The sequence below is a fragment of the Mobula birostris genome, chromosome 20, assembly GCF_030028105.1.
Source record: "Mobula birostris isolate sMobBir1 chromosome 20, sMobBir1.hap1, whole genome shotgun sequence".
NCBI lineage: Eukaryota > Metazoa > Chordata > Chondrichthyes > Myliobatiformes > Myliobatidae > Mobula > Mobula birostris.
The window spans coordinates 30393441-30419851 of NC_092389.1; the positions used below are offsets into that span (position 1 = coordinate 30393441).

The 26411-nt window shown below is 43.4% G+C and overlaps 1 protein-coding gene across 1 annotated transcript in view; it reads right to left on the reverse strand.

Moving 5' to 3' along the window:
* kirrel3a (kirre like nephrin family adhesion molecule 3a) overlaps window positions 1-26411 on the reverse strand; it is a 785869-nt gene that overhangs the window by 7441 nt on the left and 752017 nt on the right. The window lies entirely within an intron of this gene.

Here is a 26411-nt window from a genome sequence, read left to right on the forward strand (position 1 = left end):
GTGGAAACTGGCTTTCTGACACTGACCTTGGGCTTTTATCTTAGCAGAATACTTCCTACTGCATTTTGAAGTACTTTCTTCCTTATCATCAGCTATCTCCACACCTCAGTGTACCAATCTGACATCCTAGGCCAATACTATGTGAGCGCTGCATCATCAGGCTTCAGTTGAAATATTAAGCTCATATACAGTCTTCCTTGCCTAGGCAATCAATGGTTCTGCTGAGCACAGGTTCTGCTGTGTGTTCACCTCTCTTGACCAGAACAAAGTGTTCACACAAGTAAGCCTTGTATGACTTGTCCTGTAAGAGTGACCTGTGAAGGTATTGAATAAGTCAATCTTTCCATATGACCTATCCTTGACTCTTTAAGTAAAGCAGCAGAGCATAAATTTCTTCATTTTTTTTTCAAGGTACTTGTTTTCTCATTTGAAGATCAGGTTGCGGAGTTGCTCTGAGGAACCTCCAAGTTCAGTGTGTCGCTTATCTGCCTCGTTAACCAAAGCTGGCTAGAGTCCTCCAGTTGTCTGTCCAAAGCAGATTTTGATTTATTTGAGGATACACCTTACTTGATGTCTCCCTCAAAAACTTATATCTCTTTGCTTTAACTGCCTAGGGCAGTATTGGTATGAATAACCAATGTCCAGTGCCATTGATGACAAAATGCTGACCTTGAACTCAAGACAACTATCACTTTGGTACTAAACCTTGTGTTCAGAACAGATTGAAAACCCCAGTATATCTCTCACTTTGCTGTTAGCATCAGACATACAGTAGCATCAGTAAAGGGCAAGCCTCGGTTCAATGGAGGAGCAGGCAAGCAGCAGAAATAGTCATCTCTAACCATGAAACGCCCCTGTGCCTGTGTATTAAACAGCAGGAGCTGTGGCAGAGAGAACATTCAATAGATTAGATCAAACCTCTGCAGTTATATACATGGAGTGTCAATTGGAGCTTGAAAATTATACAACTATTGACAGAAGATTTTCCACAAACAGCTCCACTGTCAACAAGGGCCAAACTAAAAACTATTACCAATCACATTTGGTCAGGAGTTCCAAGTGGATGACTGGTCTTAGCTTTATCCTGAGATCGCAAATTTCTGCCAATGACTTCACTCCCCATGATGCCCAATAATGGCCGGTTACAGCAAAGGCCCATTCTGGGTGCAGCACTGAAGACCAATGCTCCTGAACCAGCTGCACTTCCAGCCAAGCTGCTCAGTACAGTCACAATGTTGGCATTTGTCTGAGAATGTGGGAAAACTCTCCAAGTATGTCCTGTCCAGAAAAAAAAAGCACAATAAGTCCACCTGCTCCATCAACGAAGCTGTTGCTGGTGCTATCAAGTGGCTCTTACTCACCAATTACCTGCTCATTGATGCCTAGCTGGTGTTCTACCAAGATCACTCAACCTCAGATCCTATCACAGACTTGATCTGAACTTGATAGAATTCCAAGGATGCTGTGGAAATGACTGCTTTTGACATCAATTGACCAAATATGATAACAAGAAGCTTCAGTAATGTTTGTGAATTTTGCTTTCCACTGCCATTCTAGTTATTAAGGAAGAGGGATGGACTTATTCGAGACCAATAATCTCAATCCTAGGACATCATTTCAGAGGTTGCTCCAAGCTTCATTTCCAACATCTTCATCAATGACATTCCTTTTAACATGTCAGAAATGGGTAAGATTTACTATGATTGGAGTGTGCTTTGTTTAATTCATAATGCCTCCAGATAATGAAGCACAATGAAGCTACATGGAGCAAGAGGTGGAGAACATTTAAATATAGGCTGATGAGTGGCAAGTAAACTTTGTAGCACACGAATACCAATCAATGGTCATTACTAACAAAAGAAGAATTAGTCACTTGACTTTCTAAATCAGTAACATCACCAACCATCACCATCAAAACTCTAGGGATTATTTTCATCAGGAACCTAGCAGTACTAGTCATACTGCATCTACAAAAAAGGGGTCAAAGAGTGGCCATCCTGAAGTGAATGAGTCACCTCCTGAAACCTGAAAGCAACATCTGGGAAACACACGAGAGATTCTGCAGATGCTGGAAATCCAAAGCAACACACACAAAATACTGGAGGAACTCATCAGGCCAGGCAGCGTCCATGGAAACGAATAAACAGTTGACGATTTGGGTCGGTACTCTTCTTCAGGGCTGGAAAGGAAAGGGGATGCCACCGGAATAAAAAGCTGGGGGGAGGGAAAGGATAGTTAGAAGATGATAGGTGAAGCTAGGTGGGTGGGAAAGGTAAAGGGTTGGAGAGGAAGGAATCTGATAGGAGATGAGAATGGACCATGGGAGAAAGAGAAGGAGAAGGGGTACCAGGGGAGGTGATAGGCAGATGAGAGGAGGTAAGAGGCCAGAATGGGGAATAGAAAAGAGAGGAGGGAAACATTTTTTTACCAGAGAGGAGGGACACCAGGGACAAGAAATTCTGCAGGTGCTGGAAATCCAAAGCAACACACACAAACTGGTGGAGGAACTCAGCAGGTCAGGCAGCGTCCATAAAAGTGAATAAAATGTCAGCGTTTCAGGCCAAGACCCTTCTTCAGGACTGGAAAAGAAGGGGGAAGATGCCAGAATAAAAAGGTGGGTGGAGGGGAAGAAGGATAAACAACTTGGTCAATTTACACCAGTTCAGTACTTCAACCATTCCCTCCATTACTATCTTAATAAATACAATGTATCAGCTACACTGCTACAGCAACCTAAGATTCCTCCAACAGGACTTCGAAAACTTTGATCATCCAGAAGATCAAGTTTGACAAACTTCTATAGATCCGCCGTTTTTTAACTGGTTGCATATGGAAGCACCAATGCCCAGGAATGGAAATGGTTACAGAAAGTGATGGATACAGCCTAGTCCATCACAGGTAATGCCCTCTCCACCATTGAGTATACTTACATGCAACTTTGCCATAAGAAAGCAGCATGCATCATCAAAGACCCCTCACCATCCAGGCCATACTCTCTTCTCGTTACTACCATTGACCTGGAGGTACAGAAGCCTTAAGTTCCACACCACTAGGTTCAAGCCCAGTTATTACTCTACAACCATCAGGCTCCTGAACCAGCATGGATAACTTCATTCACCTCAACTCTGAACTGAGTCTACGACCTACAGACTCACTTTCAAGGTCTCTTTACAACTCATGTTCCCGTTATTATTTTTATTTGCATAGCTTGTCTTCTTTTGCACATTGGTTGTTTGTCAGTGTTTTTTATATATGTATAGTTTATTTTTGTAAATTTCTACTTTATTTTTTCCTGTAAAAGTCTGCAAGAAAATGATTCTCAAGATAATTCAATGGATTCTGATTAATTGGGCCACCAATTAATCGGGGAAGATGCTTATTTAGGGCAACTGTTAAAGGACAAACACTAATCAAGAAAATTGCTGGGGTTCCCTTCATTTATTTGTGACACTATGCCACTTAATTGGGGCAAGAAACTGTGCCAAACTGGTTCTAATCAATGTCAGTTGCGTGCACTTGTGTGGCTGTTAGACGTTCCACTGTACTTAGAGTAAATAGTTTTAAAATAGTATCAGCTGCATGTGTTTGTGTTGAATAGCAATGATTTTTGTCACTGATAGATGGCAAGAAATAAGCAGTAAGACTATTTCAAACTGTTTTGCTCACTGTTGTTTCAAACATTCAGTTTTGGGGATGTCAGAAATGGCTGGGAGTGAAAATGAAACCATTTGACTACTTCAATAAGTTAGGACCTACGAAGAATTTGAAGGTATGGACAATCATCTTGAATATTACTATGAAAATGAAGATTTGCAAGATGCAATCATTAATAGCATTGTATGAAAGTAATCCATTATCTACACCAGGTGTCTACGTTGATTTTGTTCATTGAGTACTCTGGATGAATTCATTTGACGATAAATATTAGGAACTAATACACAGTTTTATAATACTGTAGTACTATTCTAATTTGTTTTGTATTTCATTTAAATACATAATTTGTCTTGTTTTTACACTTTTTACAACTATTTCCATGAAACTTCAGCTAATTGGGCCAGCCACTTAACTGGGCCAAAATGTATTGGTCCTGATGTGTCCCAATTAATGGGAATCTCCTGTATATGATAACATATATACACCCAATAATAATCAGAGTTAAAAGTTTCAGCAGTGTAGAAAGACTTAGATTGAGAGGAGGGCTCATATCGAAAGCTACAAACTTCTCTGCATCAGTCATTGCCACTTCATCAGATCCCCATGTTGGCGAGGTTCTAGTCACAAAGTGAAGGCTTTCTGCTTCTGGCAGTTCTGCTGTGGTCTTGCATTACTGTGGAACGTTACCTTTAGTGTGAGGGAGCAGCAAACAAAGTAATGTCTAAGGATAGTGGAAGAGGTTGAGACCAGGAGAGAAGAGTTTGGAGATTTAGGGAGAAAATTAAGACCATAAAAGATAGGAGCAGAATTAGGCCATTTGGCCCATCAAGGCTGCTCTGTCATTCAATCATAGCTGATCCTTTTTTTTTCTTTTCTCCTCCTCAACCCCAGTTCCCGGCCTTCTCCCCATAACCTTTGATGCTTTGTCCAATTGAGAACCTATCAATCTCTCTGTTAAATACACTCAACAACCTAACCTCCACAGCTGCATGTGGCAACAAATTCACCACCCTTTGACTAAAGAAATTTCTCCACATCTCTGCTTTGAAAGGGTACCCCTCTATCCTGAGGCTGTGCCCTCTTATCCTAAACTCTCTCACCATGGGAAACATCCTTTCCACATCTACTCTGTCTAGGCATTTCAACATTCGGAAGGTTTCAATGAGATCCCCCTTCATCCTTCTAAATTCCAGCAAGTACAGACCCAGAGCCATCAAACGTTCCTTGTATGATAGCCCTTTCTTCCCTGGAATCATCCTTGTGAACCTTCTCTGGACCCTCTCCAATGCCAGCACATCTTTTGTAAGATGAGGAGCCCAAAAATGTTCACAATACTCAAGGTGAGGCCTCGCCAGTGCCTTATAAAACCTCAGCATCACATCCTTGCTCTTGTATTCAAGACCTCTTGAAATGAATGCTAACATGGCATTTGCCTTCATCACCACCGACTCAACCTGCAAGTTAACCTTCAGGGTGTTCTGCACAAGGACTCCTAAGTCCCTCTGCATCTCGGATTCCTGAACTGAAAATTGAATAAAAAATGAAAATCAAAGAAAAACTGCAGTTGCAATACACAGTGCACAGACAAAGTGATAAGCCTTTAATAGATTATGTACATAACTCACAGAAGTTCCTTATGTTCCACCCTTTGCCCTCCCCCTTCTCCACAGCTACCAAAACTAACGTGTTTTCCCTCTCTCACTTCTGTTGAATGGTCTCATTCCCCAAAAAATTGTCGGTTCTCTCTCCATAGAAGCTGCCTGACTTGCTGAAGTTTCCCAGGAGTCTTTACTTCAGTCGAAGAACACAGAACATAGAATAGAGAATAGGAACAGACCCTTCAGCCCACGATGTTGTGCTGAATTAATTCAATTAGTAATGAAATGCCTAACTAAACTAATTCCTTTTGTCTACACAATACCCATGTTATTCCAATTGCTGCGTATTCATCTGCCTATCTAAGAGCCTGTGGTGGCCACTGCTATCATGTTTGCTGTTGTGTGCTGGGGCAGCAGGCTGACGGTAACAGACACCAACAGAATCAACAAACTCATTCGTAAGGCCAGTGATGTTGTGGGGATGGAACTGGACTCTCTGACGGTGGTGTCCAAAAAGAGGATGCTGTCTAAGTTGCATGCCATCTTGGACAATGTCTCCCATCCACTACATAATGTACCGGGTGGGCACAGGAGTACATTCAGCCAGAGACTCATTCCACCGAGATGCAACACTGAGCGTCATAGGAAGTCATTCCTGCCTGTGGTCATCAAACTTTACAACTCCTCCCTTGGAAGGTCAGACACTCTGAGCCAATAGGCTGGTCCTGGACTTATTTCCTGGCATAATTTACATATTACTATTTAACTATTTATGGCTCTATTAATACTTAATTATTTATGGTGCAACTGTAACGAAAACCAATTTCCCCCGGGATCAATAAAGTATGACTATGACTAGATGCCTCTTTTTTCGGCAGATCAGACGAGAGGAAGTGTGAGTATTGAAGGAGGCAAGAGATGGGATTGCTGGGGTCTTGACCATTCCCTTCGTGTCATCTCTAGCCACAGGCGAGGTCCCAGAGGACTGGCGAGTGAGTAATGTTGTACCTCTATTTAAGAAGGGAACAGGGGAAAATCCTGGGAACTATAGATTGGTGGTTTCACATCAGTTGTAGGGAAATTGCTGGAGAAAACTCTTAGGGATAGGATACATGTGCATTTGGAAACCCGTGGCCTAATTAGGGAGAACCAGCATGGCTTTGTGTGTGGTGAGTTGTGCCTTATCAACTTGATGGAGTTTTTTCACAAAGTGACGAGAGAGATTTATGAAGGTAGGACAGTGGATGTTGTCTGCATCGATTTTAGTAAGACGTTTGACGAAGTCCCTCATGGGAAGCTAGTTCGGAAGATTAAGATGCTTGGGATCCATGGTGAATTAGCTGTTTGGATTGAGAACTGGCTTGTGCATAGAAGACAGAGGATAGTGGTTGAAGGGACTTATTCAAGCTGAAGATCTGTAATTTGTGGTGTTCCACAGGGATCTGTGCTGGGACCTCTGCTGTTTGTGATATATATAAATGACCTAGATGAAAATATAGGTGGGTGGATTCGTAAGTCTGTGAATGATACAAAGATCGGTGGAGTTGTGGACAGTGTAGAAGGCTGGTAATGAATACCGCATGATGTAGATCAGTTGCACTATGGGCTGAGAAATGCCAGATGGAGTTTAGCCCAGATAAATGTGAGGTATTGCACCTCAGTAGGGCAAATGGAAGGAGACAGTATACAATTAAGGGCAAGACCTTTAAGAGTGTTGCTGAGCAGAGAGATCTTGGGATCCAAATTTATAGCTCCTTGAAAGTGGTTATACAGGTCGACAAGGTGTTTAAGAAGGTTTATGGAATACTTGCTTTTGTTAGTCAAGGCATTAAGTTCAAAAGTCAAGAGGTTATGTTGCAACTTTATAGAACACTGGTTTGGCCACATCTGGAGTATAGGATACAGTTCTGGTCACCCCACTATAGGAAGGATGTTGAGGCTTTGGAGAGGGTGCAGAAGAGTTTTACCAGGATGCTGCCTGGTTTAGAGGGTATATGCTATCACCAGAGGCTGGATAAACTTAGGTTGTTTTCTCTGGAGCACCAAAGGCTGAGGGGAAATTTGATAGAGGTCTACAAGATTATGAGAGGCATAGATAGAGTGGACAGAGAGCATCTGTTTCCAAGGGTTGATTTTCTAATACCAGAGGGCATGCATTGATTGATGAGGGTAGGGCAATGGATGTTGTTACCTTAAATACATTCCCTCTGGTATTAGATATTTCAACCCTAGGGGAGAAATGGGTAACTGCTATATCTATGTTTCTCATAATGTTATCAACCTGTATCGTATCTCCCCTCAGTTTCTGCCATTGCAGTAAAAACAACCCTAGTCCAACCTCTCTTTATAGCACATGCCCTCAAATCCAGGCAGTACCTGGTAAACCTCTTCTACACTCTCTCCAAAGCCTTGACATCCTTCCTATAATGGGATGACCAGAACTGAATGTAATACTCCAGATGCAGTCTCACTCGAGTTTCATACAGCTGGAACATAACTTCCCAACACTTGAACCCAAGAATAGCAAGCATGCTTTGTGCCTCCTTTATCACTCTATCAACCTGTGTTGTCACTTTCAGGGAGCTACGGCTGAACCCCAATACCTCGCTGCAGCTGGAGGAAGCCCACGTGGTCACAGCTACAACATGCAGTCTCCTCACAGAGTGCACTGGAGGTCAGGAGTGAACTGGGATGCTGGAGATGGGTGACCATAGTTCCACAGCATGCACCACTGTGCCATGGCAGCTATGTGCCCATAGCATCTCACTTACTCTCTACTTTTCTTCTTGCAGTGTTTCCTTAATTTGATATGCTGCACCATACACTGCAATGTCTGAGTTAGAGCTGGATGACACTACCCTGCACTATTTCTGGTGCTGCACTCTGCTGTTACACACTCCATTTGTTTTAGTACATGCTAATTCACAGGGCAGTAAATTAATAAACATGCATATTAACAAGCATTCTTCATAGTTACTGTCTTAGCTTTTATCAATGCTCAGTGGAACCTTCAATGCTGTTTGCACAGTCATCTATGGCCAAAGCTGTCTCCGCACATATTTGCTGCTGTTGTACTCCAGCCAATTAGTGTACATTTCAAAGGGTTTAAATACTGATTTACCGGGACTCTTAGCTGGAATGCTCTGGGCAATCCAATTTTTATGCAGACTCTTTAGAAATGAGTAGAATATATGCTGAATCTATATTCCAATGTTAATGGAGTGTTTTGTAAAAAAAAATGTCTTAAAATTCTCCTGAAGGAAATCAACTTTAATGACCGCGTGTTCATGGTGGATATACTTGTTAATGGTTCTCAGTAAATTCCCAAAGCTTCGAGTGTTAATGGACAAGATGGATTTGGCTGCTGAGCTAGTGATGGAGCAACAGAAGGAAAAGAATTTGTACAGAGGCAGCCAGAGCAGAACAAATCAGGAGAAGCAGAGACAATGTGAAAAAGACTGAGCAGGAATCAATACACTGTTCTCATCCGACACCTCCCTACCAACACCGGACGCATACAAAATACAGTACTGTGCACCTGTATGTGCCTGAGGTTTTTGCACTGTACTGTATGTCCTCTACTTCAGGGTCCCTTCCTAGTCACAAAGTTAAAACCTAGTTTTAAGGAACATTCATATTTTTCCACGTTGTCAGTCTTTCATCATCACTGAATCTAAATGTTGGTATTCCCTAAAACCACATTTTAAGAGTATCTTCCCCAGAAAGACTGGGGGGGAGGAACGTTGACTCAGACCATGAGAGGCCTGCGTCAGGCATTTTCATGCCTTACAAGGCGCAGATTGGAAGTCTGTGTGGGGCGCCATTCCTCGCACAGACTAGAAGACTAGAGTAGTTCAAAAAGTAGAGTATTGGCAACTTGTCAGAGGAAACTAGAAATGTGTAGTTGATGTTGGCCTTGCCAGAGACACAAATGAAGAATTAATTAATGGAAATATTTTCTGAGTTAATGGGAGAAACTTGATGAAGAAGTGGTGCATTCTGATCATGGTTTTCCAGTGTTGTAACCTACTGATTTGGTTCAATCAATAATATTGCATTGGCCTTATTTATTGCAGGTCAGTTCTGTCTGGATGTGTTCAGCTCCAAGTTCAATAAATTTTCTCTTCAGATTTGATTCAGATTTGTTTATCAAACGTACATCAAAACATACAGTGAAATACATCATTTGTGATAGGGGCAGCCCGCAAACGGTGCCACATATTCTGGTGCCAACAAAGCATGTCCACAATGTCCAGCAGAACAATACAAACAAAAGCAACAACAACTACAAAAGAGGACGAGACAATAACAGCAAAACAAGCCCCTTTCCCACCTCACAACCGCCCCACACACAGACACAAGCATGCTTCCAGTCCCAGGACAGGCTGCCTCCGGGACTCCAGTCCGTGTTCTTTTCTTGAATCCAGGTTATTTGAACATCGTGCATGAGATGTGTATGTGCTCTGTTCTTCCTTTCCACCTGTACCTTCTGGTAGTTGTCCAGGTTAAATTTTTTTTGTCTGTCAACTTCCCACTTACATGTTCAGTGCATCTTGTGCCTTATATTTTACAGAGCCTGCACTAATTCCACTGCCTTCTTCAGTTTGATAGTATCTGCAAATCTGATCAATTTGCATTGCATTATTAAATCCAAAATGCCATTCAAGTTATTCAGTTACAGATTCTCCACATTCCCTATTCAATAATTCTCCCCACCCTCACCATTAACCTACAGAAACTCTGCCGATATGTTTACATTTTTTGAGGTCTTTCCACCAATTTTTCACTGCTTATCTGATGCCTGGATTCTAATTGACCTCTTTTTAATTGTGGGATATTCTGAGACCTTCTGAAAGCCTGGGTGTAATTCATTGTCCAATTTGTCAGTTTATTCATCTGTTAATTTTTCATGAATATGCATGTCTTCTGTGGTACCAGGGGTGGTGGAAGAGATGCGTATTCATGAAAAATAAACAGATGAAGGGTCAACAAGTGAGTAATAACAGGAAGATTTATCTCCTCAATTTAGCGATACAATTCACTGTTAAACTCTCTGCTACTGGAAACTATCTGCCATATTAAAATACGCTGAAAATAGAAGTGCAAACATGTGCTGGTGTATTAACAATAATTACTTCTCATACTCAATATTTTTCCATCCTCACTGAAGCAAGGATCAGAATTCAAGCCATGCTCCGTTGCACCTACTTTCGCATCTGACAGAGACTGTCTGATTTAAAAAATCGTAAATACATTCAGGATGTTCCTTCGATGACCTCCCTCTGGTATGGCAGACTCATTCGTGTGGATAATGGGAGCATTTGTAACAGGTTTTCATAGATTGAAAACAAAATGCCACTTTTTACAAACGTTCAATTTGATTTAAATGGAAAATATTCTATTGGATCTTCAACATTATGGAAGGATGTGTGAGTTTACCCTACAATTTCTCTGGTATTCTAGGCACTGCACTATATTCCAGGATCCAAAATTATTCCTAGATTTCCTTCTTCTTAAACACCTCTGTTAAACTGAGCATTCCTATATGTAGTCCTGCAAGACTTGTGCTTCTCCATTTGTCTCCACTGAGCATGGCCCAAAGGGTTGAGACCTCTCCAGCTGTCTTCCTCTTTCTCCATGAAGACATTCTTTGAAGACATAACTCTTTGACCAAGTGTTGATCATCTGCCCAAATAACTCTTCGTGCAGCTTGGCACGGAATCTTTCGTTTGATAACACTCCTGCGATGTTCCTCCAGAGGTGTCTTTTCATTTGTTAAGGTCACCACAAAAACAAGAGTTATTGTTGCATCGTGAAGATGCTCTTTTACTCATAATGCATCCAAGGATAGGGGCATTTCTTTATTTGTGGAACAGGTCACCTCAACTAATGCAGGCTTATGCTTTGAAAGAGATATGCCATGGAGATATATTGGTCAGCACTTGCTGTGATGAAAATTTGCTTCCTGGACCAATGGGCCTCTTCTTTTTGCCAAGCTCATCTTTCTAAATGCAGCTGTTAGCCAGAAAGAACTACAATCTACAAATCAGTGAACATGAATAAGGCAGGACAGTGGAAACGGACAAAGCAGAAGACTTTGTTTTTGCCATGTGGTTGCAGGAATGGAGACGGCCATTTTGTGAGTCCGTCCTTGCAGCCGCCGTTGTGTGAACTGTTTGGTGAACTGATTCTTGATCCAGGATAACTTAAACAGAGCAATTGAATGTAGACACAAAAAGTTTCTGCTAATGATCTGCTAAACCTGAGACCATTCTCAGACAAGAAGCTGTTTATTATATAGAAGAAACAGCCTGTGATCTGGTCATCTGGGCCCAGTGTTTGGCTGACCTAATTAGACTTCTTTAAACCATTCTGAATTGGACAGAACAAAATAAATCACCTAAGGCACAAGATTGATGGATGCAGCCATAAAACAATGCTGCTTGTAGACTTGGGCCATATCCAATGAGAAGCTGACACAGGTCAGTCAGATGACCTTGAACCCATGACATTGAAACATCATAGATTGATCTGATAATGAAAAGATTAAGAAAGAAGGATTTAGGGAGCACAGGCAGTGACAGCTCTGTGGAGATTGATAATCACAGAAGTCTTTGACCCTACATCGGATGTGTGGAAATTATGTCAGAGTCACAAGGGATGCCTGGTCAGTGTGGAATCTTTTCCCTGGGTATTACCTTTTCTCTTCTTTGACTGTTCATGGAGGGTTAAGGAAATCTAGTTGGTGTGCACACTTATATTTAGTTACGTGAATTCATGTTTGTTAGCTGAGCCAATAATGACACTTGTTTGAAAATACAGATTCTCTCTGAGCCAAACTGATCATTATTATTGACAGTTAAACTTGTTACACAGCAGCTGCCATTTGTAAAGATCAAACAATGTAAATTAAACTTTCAATTATATGCTTTGTTTAGGTTCTGGTCATAAATGGGAGCTAGTCTTCAGTTCTAAAAATGTAAATGGAAAGCAGTAATCAGCTTGAAGTTTGAAAACTCAGCTTTCCAGACAAGCTCTGTATAAAGCAGACACATTGCTTGTAGGTAGCAGGAAATTAGGTCACTGCTGCATAAGAGGTGCAGTTTTAGACAATGGGTTATTTAATTTGGCTTGTTTCAAAACAGACAGCGCTGGCTAAGTTGCTTAGTTCAAAGAAGCTTGCAGACCAGATGGACACAAATGACGTAGCATATCAATAACTGATCTGTTAAAAAGCTGGGAGTTTTATGTACTCTAAGAAGTTAACTTTACACCATTAATTGTGGGTAGCTTGGATCTGTGTCTCCAAGGAGCTCTTAAATTGTTTGTGTAAAAAACGGATCTGAGCAAACATATTTACCAGTGATGTCACCCAAGTGACAAAGAAACTGCATAAATGAAGAGAGCAGTTCAGGCTTAATAGGAATGGTTAAAGAACATCAAGTAGAGTTATAGAAAGGTGGGGTGACAAGAATCCATTCCTCTGACTTCAGTTTCCGAAACAGACGTTCATCTGCACTGTTGGTATTCTTTTTGGTTTATAGAAATTGTACCTGTGTTTTGGAAATATTTTGTGTTTTAGAAATGATTAGTAATTTGAGAATATTTAAGATGGAAATCCTCTGTGAGTTTTAAATGTGTTTTAATATGTATCACTGAAAATAAATCAACTGTGTTTTAAACTACTTTGTTCACAGCATGTTTCTTCGTCTTGGTAAGAAGAGGGGACCCACCACTCAAATATGGGTTTTGGCAGCTAAGCTCACCGTGGAGAATAAACAGAGAAGTGAACTAGTCTTTGAAGATTGGATAGTTACAGTATAATCTCCCTTTACTGAGGGTATTTGTAGCTATTTATATCTGATAGGGCTTAAGATCTTCATCTGAGTTTAGAATGTCATGGTCAGCTAACTCAGAACCATAATATTGTGAATCCAAAGATATGGATCAATGGACAATATACCTTCTGTTTCTCCTCCTGAGAAGGCAGTCGGGTGTAATAACAGCAAAAACCCTCATGAGCTATTCAGGTCTATGTCCAAGTGTCATGAAGCACTGTTTCACTGCCAGCTTCTTCAACATATTAAAATGAATACAGGGAGGTTTGAACAGCCCACAGAGCTAAATGGCTGGAGTTCATCTTAAATTTATTTTAGGGGTTTCTTGAGTTTGAGAATAACTCGCTTCCAGTTTTTGACCTGAAACATTAACTCTGTTTCTCTTCCCATAGACGCTGCCTGACCTGCTGAGTATTTCTAGCAGTTTCTATTTTTGCTTCTACTCGAATTCTGTGGATTCTGAAATAGTTGGTGAGTGTATTGTGGGGCAGGGGATACTAGATTGGATGGGTGGGCTTATGGTGTGAATAGGAGGTGGTGTGCTCTTCCTGTCATTTTCACTGGGTCTGTGAGCACTCCCCACCCCATCAACTCTGGTGAACACACTAGCAGATCTGCCATTCATAAAGTACACACTCCATTTTGACTCAGTAAGTCCCATGAGTCCCTTCAATCAGTCAGTAACAATGTTACATCTTTCATGGTGACTTTGCACATATTTTTCAATGTTTCCTTTCAATGTATTTTTTTGCTGTAATGCAGTAACAAACAGCGTGTCTGTTTTGGGAGTCTGATGTTAAGCATGCCAAGGACTTTGACTGTGTAGTAGACTGATTCTGCGTAATTAGGACTTCAGCACTGACCTACAAGATTTCACTAAAAGTGTGAATGGATTTCGAAGAATTTATGGAGACAGGCTGGTGGTATCTCTCCAGTCCTTTTTGGTATCTGCAGTTGGTGCATTTAGAACACCTTTAAAAGGCAGTGGCTCAAGAAGACAGAATCTACCATTGAGGACCCTCACTACCCAGGATATGTCCTCTTCTCATTACTACTATCAGGGAGGAGGTACAGGTACCACAAAACAATAAATTAAATGACGTATGTCAGTGAGCATAAACCTATTTCTTATTCTGGTGGTTTGTATGTTTAAACCCTATAAGAGAGTAGTGATTACTATTGCCAGTAAACCAGGAGCATTGTGCTCAGTTTTATTATAATTATTATTATTTTTAATAATAATATATTTTTTCTTTCAGCTCCAGCTGGGAAAATCTGAGGTTTGAGCATAGCCAAGCACACTCATTTGTCAATTGCTAGGAACTTTTGGACTATTCCAGTGGTGTTTGTTATTGTGGCTTTCTGGAGATTTATATCTGCTGTGTAGGCCTAATTGTTTAATGCTATTGTGTAGTGACTTTGGGATGATACCAGTTGTAGATATTACTATTGGGGCAATGTATACCCTGTTCATGTTCCATAGTCTTTCAATTTCCTCTTTTAATTCAGTGTATTTCTGGTGTTTTTCACTTATTAATTTCTGTCTGTTATGTGTGTCTGGAATGGCTATATCTATTAAGTAAGTTGTCCTTGCTTGTTTATCCTGTAATAATATATCTGGATGGTTATTATGGATTGTTCTGTCTATAATAATGGATCAGTTAGTATTATTATTATTATTTATTATTATTCTTTCTTTTTGTATTTGCACAGTTTGTTGTCTTCTGCACATTGTTTGAACGCCCAAGTTGAGTGGTCTTTCATTGATTCTATTGTGGTTATTATTCTATAGATTTATTGAGTATGCCCACAAGAAAATGAATCTTAGGGTTGCACTGTATATGGTGAGATATATATTCTTTGATAATCAATTTACTTTGAACTTTAAAAGACCTTGATCTTCAGAACATTCTTTCTCAGATGTCTAAAGCCAAGGTCATTGATGACTGCTTTCATTGAGATTTGGAAAAATTGTGTCATGCAGAGGAGAGGTTTTTAGTGTTAGTGTTGGGCATATTTCTCTGATATACAGGAGGTTAGTGGGAAGGTAATATGCTAGCGGTATGCACCAGCCTCTAATATTCTGCATTATGTAGATTGTACAAGATAATTTGAGTGTATAAGAGCAATACTTGTATGAATTGCAGTCGTGTACAGATAATAGTTTTATAAGCTATAGTTCTGAAAGTAACTCTTTACCTTAAAAATGCTACGCTCCAAAACTCATCACATGCATCAATGTTTCCAAGTTGCAGGAATAGGCGTATTTTCATTAATAGATCAAATTCTTTAAGTTTGTGCACTGAGTCTTAGAATGAATTTTGAAATAATGATTAAAGATTAAAAATTCATTTGCAGACATTGGCACGTTTTCTTTTAACCAGCGGGGTTTTTGGCTATTAGAGATAAGCTGTGGCCTTGAAGTTGAAATTCAGATTTGGTGTCCGGTTCTAAGTCAATGGAGCTTTTATAAGTGGTGATTTAGTTCAGCTACAGTGAGAAATTGCTTTCACTTTATGCAGTTGAAATTGTAATGACTGGTATTGTTTACTATTAATTGGAACATTTATTTGAACACAGATTGGTTCAGTTGCTGTGGGGTGGAAAGCTGGCTTCTCAAAGGCTCGTCCCATGCTGACGTTATTTATTTATTGCTATTCAGTGTAGAATAGGCCCTTCCAGCCCTTCGAGCCAAGCCGCTCCACAATCCCTGATTTAACCCTACCCTAATCAATGACCAATTAACCTACCGACTGGTAGGTTTTCGGACTGTGGGAGGAAACCGGAGCACCCAGAGGAAAAGCAACACGGTCACGGGGAGAACATACAAACTCCTTACCGGCAGTGGTGGGAATTGAACCTGGGTCACTGATACTGTAAAGCGTTGTGCTAACCACTACGCTCATCTATTGCAGTGAGAAAAAAAAATATATTAATTAGAGCTTAAAATGTTCTGTTCAACATTAGAAGTTCAAGGGGGATATTAGAGGAAGGTTTTTTACTCAGAGAGTGGTTGGTGCGTGGAATGCACTGCCTGAGTCAGTGGTGGAGGCAGATACACTAGTGAAGTTTAGGAGACTACTAGACAGGTATATGGAGGAATCTAAGGTGGGGGCTTATATGGGAGGCAGGTTTTGAGAGTCGGCACAACATTGTGGGCCGAAGGGCCTGAACTGTGCTGTACTATCCTACGTTCTATGTTCAATTTTGGACCTTTAAGGTTAATTTCATGCAAGTTTTTAAAGATCAAACACAGTGTCTTGGGTTAATATTGTAATGTCAGACTCACACTCTAATGCATAAAATACTACCAAGATGGACAAGTCTATGAGGAAGTTAAACCTTTCCACTAACAGCTCATTTCTTCATGACAATTGATTTTAAATGGTTGTCATTTGAAATAAGACACGTCTTCTTATTGGATGGGTGGTGATGGATTTTGGATCGTGTATAACAGGAGAAGCAGTGGTCTGGAGAATTTCAGACCCTGTCTGTGCATGTCAGGTGCAGCAGAAACACAAGAGGGGGAGGCTTGAGCATGGCACTTTTGGGGTCACCTGACGAAATACCCAAGGAGGGCTCCCTGGGATCTGGAAAGTTAGTTTTCAGTGACAAGGAAATCAAAATGCATGTAGGTATGAATCTGCCTACCAGGAATTGGAAGCTTTAATTGGGGAACCAGGGAGGATATTCGTCGAGCCTGCTGATCCAACAATATGGTTTGTTTATAGTTTAGAAATGGGAAAAGAACAAGGACACAATATGTCAGGATATATTGGGAGATCCCTGGGACTACATTACCTGGGCATAATATGCCAGCAGTTATCAGTTTTTATTCCGGGCTGTGGGCCAAGAGAGGTGTGGCTAACAGTCAGTAATTTATTATTTTCCCTTGGATTGGACTGTGTCCTTTCCAATGGAAGTCAAAGGCCGCTTTCTTTGGATGGTGCCCACGGCAAGGACAGGGAGAGCTGAGGATAGCACAGGAGTCATGCTTTGCAGCGAAGGAAAGGAGATATTTTGGGGGAGCTCTCAGGGCTTTTATGATTATTTTTGTACTGAGGCTTGTGGTTTACTTTATATATGATTTTTTTAATATTATTGGAGCAATTAAGGAAGTGAGCCAGAGCCAGAGCAGTTAAATACTCATTCTCTCTACATTGTTGTTACAAATGGTCATAGTAGAGTACTCTTCTAATCCCCTTTTCAACGTGTCACTGCTTTAGGTTTTAAGTTTGGGTGCTGAGAGTTAGTTATGATAGGCCATTTTATTCTTCATGCCTCCCACATAAACATGGAATTTGTTGTGACTGGGAAGCTGGAATCCGATTCTGACTGCTGGAGGCCAACTTTGGAAGTGACCCTTATTCACAAAGACAAAGCTGTGACTGCAGCAGGAGGTCCTGGAATTAAACATCACAAGTGCCTTACTGGACAGAAGAGAGGATCACGATGTCAGGCAGAAGTAGAATGGAAGACAGGAGAGAGAATGGAAGACAAGAGTCCCCTTTGTGGTGGAGGTGAGTGGGATGGATGAGGTCTTCAGTGCTGGATCCTGGTGGTATATAGACAGGAAACCGTGGAGAGTCATGACAACCATGGGGTAAAGAAAGAGCAGTGGAAGCTTTGCCAGGGGATATGGTGCCCAAGTGGCTGAACTTGTAGCTCGAATCGAGAATGCCAATATTGGATAGATCGATGGTTAAATATACATGCTGACATAAGGAAATAAGCACGTGGCCAAGAAATGGTTAAATACTCATTCTTTCTATATTATAGTAACTAAAGGTCATATTCTAATATTGTCGTAGTGGGACGGATGAAGTCTTCAGTGAAGGGTTCTGATGTTACTTAGATCCATCTGCAGGCATTGGAATTTGACATGGAAAGGTAAAAATGAATTGTTTGAAGCAATGGATTTGCAGGAAGGACACATTAATGAGGTGAAGGTGCAGCAGAAGAAAAGGGGCCAGGACATGCTGCTAGCACTGACGAGGCTCCCGTAAGGGCTGAGTACGAGAAGTACAAATATTTGAGACAGATTGGTCCAATATGTACGAACATTGTGGGATCAACTTAAATATTTAAGAGACAAGATAAAGAAGTGACAATGTATGGAGATTTAAGAGTCTGCAGATGCCACAAAATGTGTCAAAAACCAAACTGCTGGTGAAGCTCCTTGCCTGTGACTGGTTTTCTTTAGTGTGGTGTGGCCGTTGCACAGACCTGACAGTGTGTGGTCTTGGTCCAGTGGCAGTGATTCCCATGGTAACTGGAAACCAGGCTCTGTAACACAGTTGGTGCAGCATTAGTGCTGCTGCCTTGCAGCTTTAGAAATCTGGCTCAATTCTGACCTCAGGTGCACTGTATGCTGAATTGTTGTGTTCCTCCTACTGTCTGTGACCACATAGGTTTCCTCTGACTGTTCTGGTTCCTGCCACATCCCAAAGACTTACTAGTACATTGCAAACAAGAGAAAATCTGCAGGTGCTGGAAATACAAGCAACACACACAAAATGCTGGAGGAGCACAGCAAGCCAGGCAGCATCTGTGGGTTATCAGTGCAACTAGTTCCCTTCCACCACCACTCTCCTCCGTCTGGCGGAACTTGTCCTCACTCTCAATAATTTCTCATTCGACTCCTCCCACTTCCTTCAAACTGAAGGTGTAGCCATAGGCACTCGCATGGGTCCCAGCTATGCCTACCTTTTTCTCGGCTACATGGAACAGACTATGTTCCAAGCATTCACTGGTATCACTCCCCAACTTTTCCTATGCTACATCGATGACTGCATTGGTGCTCCTTCCTGCACTCATGTGGACCTTGTCAACTTCATCAAATATGCCGCCAACTTCCACCCTGCCCTCAAATTTACCTGAACCATTTCCGACACCTCCTTCCCCTTTCTTGATCTGTCCCTATCTCTGGAGGCAGCTTATCTACTGGTATCTTTTATAAACCCACTGTTTCTCACAGCTGCCTGGACTATATCTCTTCCCACCCTGTTACCTGTAAAAATGCCATCCTCTTCTCTCAATTCCTCAGCCTCCACTGCATCAGCTCTCAGGATGAGGCTTTTCATTCCAGAACTAAGGAAATGTCCTCCTTCTTCAAAGAAAGGGGCTTCCCTTCCTCCACCATCAACGCTGCCCTCAACTGCATCTCTTCCATTTCTTGCACATCTGCCCCCATCCTCCTGCCACCCTACCAGGGATAGGGTTTCTCTTGTCCTCACTTACCCCCCAACCCCAAGTAGCCTCCGTGTCCAGTACATAATTCTCCATACCTTCTGCCATCTCCAACGGGATCCCACCAGCAAGCATATCTTACCCCTCCCACCAACTTTCTGCTTTCTGCGGAGACCACTCCCTATATGACTCCCTTGTCCATTCATCCCTCCCCACTGATCTTCCTCCTGTCACTTATTCTTGCAAGCGGAACAAGTGACTTGCTGAGGACCCGTGATTCTGCCTTCAGAGCGGGCAACAAGGCAGCCCTAACAACAGCGAGGGCCAAACCGTCCCGGGCCATCAGAGAGGCAAAGCGCGCACACGCCCAGCGAATCCACAGCCACTTCCAGGACAGCGGAGACACGCGGCGCATGTGGAAGGGCATTCAGGACATCACCAACTACAGGACAACATTACCTGACTGAGTTGGTGATGCCTCCCTCCCAGATGCGTTGAACAACTTCTATGCTCGTTTTGAGGCGGATAATGACGTGGGGGCGAGGAAGACCACTCCTCCTCCAAATGACCAGGTGCTGTGTCTTACCATGGCCAATATGAGGAGAACCCTGTGCAGGGTCAACCCACGGAAGGCTGCTGGACCAGACAATATTCCTGACAGAGTGCTTAGAGGATGTGCAGACCAGCTAGCAGATATTCTCACTGACATCTTCAACATCTCCCCGAGCAGCATCGTCGTTCCTACGTGCTTCAAGGCCGCCACCATCGTCCCCGTGCTGAAGAAGCCTTCAGTGTCCTGCCTCAACGACTACCGTCCTGTTGCACTCACATCCATCATCATGAAGTGTTTCGAGAGGCTCGTTATGAGGCACATCAAGACCCTGCTGCCCCCCTCACTGGACCCCCTGCAGTTCGCGTACTGTCCCAACTGATTAACAGACAACGCCATTGCCATCACCCTCCAACTGGCCCTAACCCACCTGGCCAAAAAAGACACGTACGTTCGAATGCTGTTCATAGACTTCAGTTCAGCATTCAACACAATCATTCCTCAGAAACAGCTTGGAAAGCTGAGCCTACTGGGCCTGAACACCTCCCTCTGCAACTGAATCCTAGACTTCCTGACTGGGAGACCTCAGTCAGTCCGGATTGGAAGCAGCATCTCCAACACCATCACACTGAGCACGGGGGCCCCCCAGGGCTGTGTGCTCAGTCCACTGCTGTTCACTCTGCTGACCCACGACTGTGCTGCAACACACAGTTCGAACCACATCATCAATTTCGCCGATGACACGACCGTGGTGGGTCTCATCAGCAAGAACAATGAGTCAGGATACAGAGAGGAGGTGCAGCAGCTAATGGACTGGTGCAGAGCCAACAACCTGTCTCTGAATGTAAACAAAACAAAAGAGATGGTCCAGTCCCTATATACTTCCATCCCCCATCAGGAAGGTTTCAAAGCTCTCCGCTTCTTTTTGGATTCCAGACCTAATCAGTTCCCCTCTACCACCACTCTGCTCCGTCTAGCGGAATTAGTCCTTACTCTTCATAATTTCTCCTTTGGCTCCTCCCACTTCCTCCAAACTAAAGGTGCAGCTATGGGCACCCGTATGGGTCCTAGCTGTGCCTGCCTTTTTGTTGGCTTTGTGGAACAATCTATGTTCTGTGCCTATTCTGTATCTGTTCCCACTTTTCCTTCGCTACATCGACGACTGCATTGGCGCTGCTTCCTGCACGCATGCAGAGCTCGTTGACTTTATTAACTTTGCCTCCAACTTTCACCCTGCCCTCAAGTTTACCTGGTCCATTTCCAACACCTCCCTCCCCTTTCTAGATCTTTCTGTCTCTGTCTCTGGAGACAGCTTATCTACTGATGTCTACTATAAGCCTACTGACTCTCACAGTTATCTGGACTATTCCTCTTCTCACCCTGTCTCTTGCAAAAATGCCATCCCCTTCTCGCAATTCCTCCGTCTCCGCTGCATCTGCTCTCAGGATGAGGCTTTTCATTCCAGGACGAGGGAGATGTCTTCCTTTTTTAAAGAAAGGGGCTTCCCTTCCTCCACCATCAACTCTGCTCTCAAACGCATCTCCTCCATTTCACGTACATCTGCTCTCACTCCATCCTCCCGCCACCCCACTAGGAATAGGGTTCCCCTGGTCCTCTCCTACCACCCCACCAGCCTCCAGGTCCAACATATTATTCTCCGTAACTTCCGCCACCTCCAACGGGATCCCACCACTAAGCACATCTTTCCCTCCCCCCCCCTCTCTGCATTCCGCAGGGATCGCTCCCTACGCGACTCCCTTGTCCATTCTTCCCCCCCATCCCTCCCCACCGATCTCCCTCCTGGCACTTATCCTTGTAAGTGGAACAAGTGCTACACATGCCCTTACACTTCCTCCCTTACCACCATTCAGGGCCCCAGACAGTCCTTCCCGGAGAGGCGACACTTCACCTGTGAGTCGGCTGGGGTGATATACTGCGTCCGGTGCTCCCGATGTGGCCTTCTATATATTGGTGAGACCCGACGCAGACTGGGAGACCGCTTTGCTGAACACCTATGCTCTGTCCACCAGAGAAAGCAGGATCTCCCAGTGGCCACACATTTTAATTCCACATCCCATTCCCATTCTGACATGTCTGTCCACGGCCTCCTCTACTGTAAAGATGAAGCCACACTCAGGTTGGAGGAACAACACCTTATATTCCGTCTTGGTAGCCTCCAACCTGATGGCATGAACCCTGACTGCTCTAACTTCCGCTAATGCCCCACCTCCCCCTTGTACCCCATCCGTTATTTATTTTTATACACACATTCTTTCTCTCACTCTCCTTTTTCTCCCTCTGTCCCTCTGACCATACCCCTTGCCCATCCTCTGGGTTCCCCCTCCCCTTTGTCTTTCTCCCTGGGCCTCCTGTCCCATGATCCTCTCATATCCCTTTTGCCAACCACCTGTCCAGCTCTTGGCTCCATCCCTCCCCCTCCTGTCTTCTCCTATCATTTTGGATCTCCCCCTCCCCCTCCCACTTCCAAATCTCTTACTAACTCTTCCTTCAGTTAGTCCTGACGAAGGGTCTCGGCCCGAAACGTCGACTGTACCCCTTCCTAGAGATGCTGCCTGGCCTGCTGCGTTTACCAGCAACTTTGATGCGTGTTGCTTGAATTTCCAGCATCTGCAGAATTCCTGTTGTTTAAAAGAGATGGCTGTTGACTTCAGGAGGACACGGAGCGACCACTCTCCGCTGAACATCGACGACTCCTCCGTAGAGATCGTTAAGAGCACAAAATTTCTTGGTGTTCATCTGGCGGAGAATCTCACTTGGTCCCTCAACACCAGCTCCATAGCAAAGAAAGCCCAGCAGCGTCTCTACTTTCTGCGAAGGCTGAGAAAATTCCATCTCCCACCCCCCATCCTCACCACATTCTACAGAGGTTGTATTGAGAGCATCCTGAGCAGCTGCATCACAGCCTCGTTCGGAAATTGTACCATCTTGGATCGCAAGACCCTGCAGCGGATAGTGAGGTCAGCAGAGAAGATCATCAGGGTCTCTCTTCCCGCCATTATAGACATTTACACTACACACTGCATCTGCAAAGCAAACAGCATTACGAAGGAGCCCATGCACCCCTCATACAAACTCTTCTCCCTCCTGCCATCTGGCAAAAGGCACCAAAGCATTCGGGCTCTTACGACCAGACTATGTAACAGTTTCTTCCCCCAAGCCATCAGATTCCTCAATACCCAGAGCCTGGACTGACACCAACCTACTGCCCTCTACTGTGCCTATTGTCTTGTTTATTATTTATTGTAATCCCTGCACTGTTTTGTGCACTTTATGCAGTCCTGGGTAGGTCTGTAGTCTAGTGTGGTTTTTGTGTTGTTTTACGTAGTTCAGTGTAGTTTTTGTATTGTTCATGTAGCACCATGGTCCTGAAAAACGTCGTCTCATTTTTACTGTGTACTGTACCAGCAGTTACGCTCGAAATGACGATAAAAAGTGACCTCACTTGAGTAGGTGGCATTGTCAGGTTTCGGTGGGACTCAAGTGCAGACCAATGAATACTTTTTCAGCAGGATTTATTAGGGAGCACTAAGACAACAGTCTTTCAAAAACGGAAGGCAGGCACGAATCCGAAATGGCAGGCCGAGGTCTTACCAGGAAAGTTCAGTCAGGCGAGGGCAGACAATTCAGAGCGCGCAGGCAAAATCAAGTCCAAGAACGGGCAAAATCCAAAACACAGAGTCAGGCAAAATCGGTTGGCAGAAGTCACAATGACGGGCTGGAACGACACAGGTCAGAACTGGGACAAACTGGCAGAGGATGCTAGTCCAGGCAGGGTTTAAATGGACAGGGTAATGAGTGACAAATAGAAACAGGTGGCTGCAAATGAGGAGACAAGCAGGTCATCGGAGGAAATCCAAAAAGGAAAGGGTCTGGGCCAGAGCCTACATGGCCAGGTGAAAGAAAACAGAAATTAAAGACTGTCGTGATCCAGAGCTACCAGCAGAGGCCCTTCGACCCAGTGTTCAGGCCGGATCCTTAGCAGGCATTCAGAGGGATACTTCCTTGTTCAGATGTGACAACAAGACTCCACGGGAGTCAACGTTAGGAGTTCCAAGAATTTCGCCCTCCTTCTACAATGCCAGCCCCTCTGTCATGAACAGGGCATGCGCAGGGTTTGTGATGGAGCAGCTTAGTGCATTGTGTGTAAGGTATCATATTTGAGTGCACCTGTTGCTTGGATAGACTATAACACCATAAGACCCAGGAGCAGAATTAGGCCATTCAGCCCTTCGAGTCTACTCCACTATTCCATCATGGCTGATCCTAGATCCCACTCAACCCCATACACCCGCCTTCTCACCATATCCTTTGATGCCCCGACCTATCAGGAAACGATCAACTTCCACCTTAAATATACCCACAGGCTTGGCCTCCACTGCAGTCTGTAGGAGAGCATTCCACAGATTCACTACTCTCTGGCAAAAAAAATTTCCTTCTTTAGTCTGTTCTAAAAGGTCGCCCCTCAACTTTGAGGTTGTGAGCTCTAGTTCTGGATACCCCCACAACAGGAAACATCCTCTCCACATCCACCCTATCTAGTCCTTTCAATATTTGGTAGGTTTAGATGAGATCCCACCTCCCCACCACCACCCCCTCCCCCCCCACACTTTCTTCTAAATTCCAGTGAGCACAGGCCCAAGCTGCCAAACACTCCTCATATGTCAACTCCTTCATTCCTGGAATCATACTCGTGAACTTCTTCTGGACTCTATCCAATGACAATACATCCTTTCTGAGACATGGGGCCCAAGACTGTTGACAATACTCCAAGTGCGGCCTGACTAGTGTCTTATAAAGGCTCAGCATTATCTCCTTGCTTTTCTATTCTATTCCCCTCGAAATAAGTGCCATGACATTGCGAAAACCTCCCAATTTACACAACAATCCTGAAATAATCATGGTTTACCTTGTCGAAGTTCAATTTTGGTTACTACCATACTGTCCATCTCTTTTCCTAGTGCCCCTGCTTCAATGTAATAATTTACTGTACATACAACCATGTTTCTTGCTCAAAAATTTCAGAGGCAACTATATTGATGGATCTGGACTCATAAGCCAAACTGAGCTCGGAAATTTTGTCGTCATCTTTACTCATGACCAGTTTGATTCTTTGCAATTCTAGATTATTAACTGAATATAATTCCTCACCCACCCTGAGGTCAGACATCTGGAGTACAAATCTGATACTTAACCATTGCACTACCAGAATATCACCATAATCATACGAGGGAATTTGGGACTGGGCAATATAGAAACATAGAAAACCTACAGTACAATAGAGGCCCTTCGGCTCACAAAGCTGTGCCGAGCATGTCCTTACCTGAGAAATTACCTAGGGTTACACATAGCCCTCTATTTTTCAGAGCTCCATATACCAGTCCAGGAGTCTCTTAAAAGACCCTATTATATCCGCCTCCACCACCATTGCCGGCAGCCCATTCCACGCATTCACCACTTTCTGTGTGAAAAAACTTACCCCTGACATCTCCTCTGCACCTACTTCCAAGCACCTTTAAAACTGTGCCCTCTCGTGCTAGCCATTTCAGCCCTGGGAAAAAGCCTCTGACTATCCACACAATCAATGCCTCTCATCATCTTATACACCTCTATCAGGTCACCTCTCATCCTCCGTCGCTCCAAGGAAAAAAGGCTGAGTTCACTCAACCTATTCTCATAAGGCATGTTCCCAGTCCAGGCAATATCATTGTAAATCTCCTCTGCACCCTTTCTATGGTTTCCACATCCTTCCTGTAGTGAGGTGACCAGAACTGAGCACAGTACTCCAAGTGGGGTCTGACCAGGGTCCTATATAGCTGCAACATTACCTCTCGGCTCCTAAACTCAATCCCATGATTGATGAAGACCAATGAACCATATGTATTCTCAACCACAGAGAGTATCCTATGGACTCGGACCCCAAGATCCCTCTGATCCTCCATACTGCCAAGAGTTTTACCATTAATACTATATTCTGTCATCATATTTGACTTACCTCACACTTATCCAGGTTGAAATCCATCTATCACTTCTCAGCCCAGTTTTGCATCCGATCAATGTCCCGCTGTAACCTCCGACAGCCCTCCACACTATCCACAACACCTCCAACCTTTGTATCATCAGCAAATCTACTAACCCATCCCTCTACTTCTTCATCTAGGTCATTTGTAAAAAGAGTAGTGGTCCCAGAACAGAGCCCTGAGGCACACCACTGGTCACTGACCTCCATGCAGAATATGACCCGTCTACAACCACCGTTGCCTTCTGTGGGCAAGCCAATTCTGGATCGACAAAGCAATGTCCCCTTGGATCCCATGCCTCCTTACTTTCTCAATAAGCCTTGCATGGAGTACCTTGTCAAATGCCTTGCTGAAATCCATATACACTACATCCACTGCTCTACCTTCATCAATGTGTTTAGCCATATCCTCAAAAAATTCATTCAGGCTCGTAAGGCATGACCTGCCTTTCACAAAGCCATGCTGACTATTCCTACTCATATTATGCCTCTCCAAATGTTCATAAATCCTGCCTCTCAGGATCTTCTCCATCAACTTATCAAAC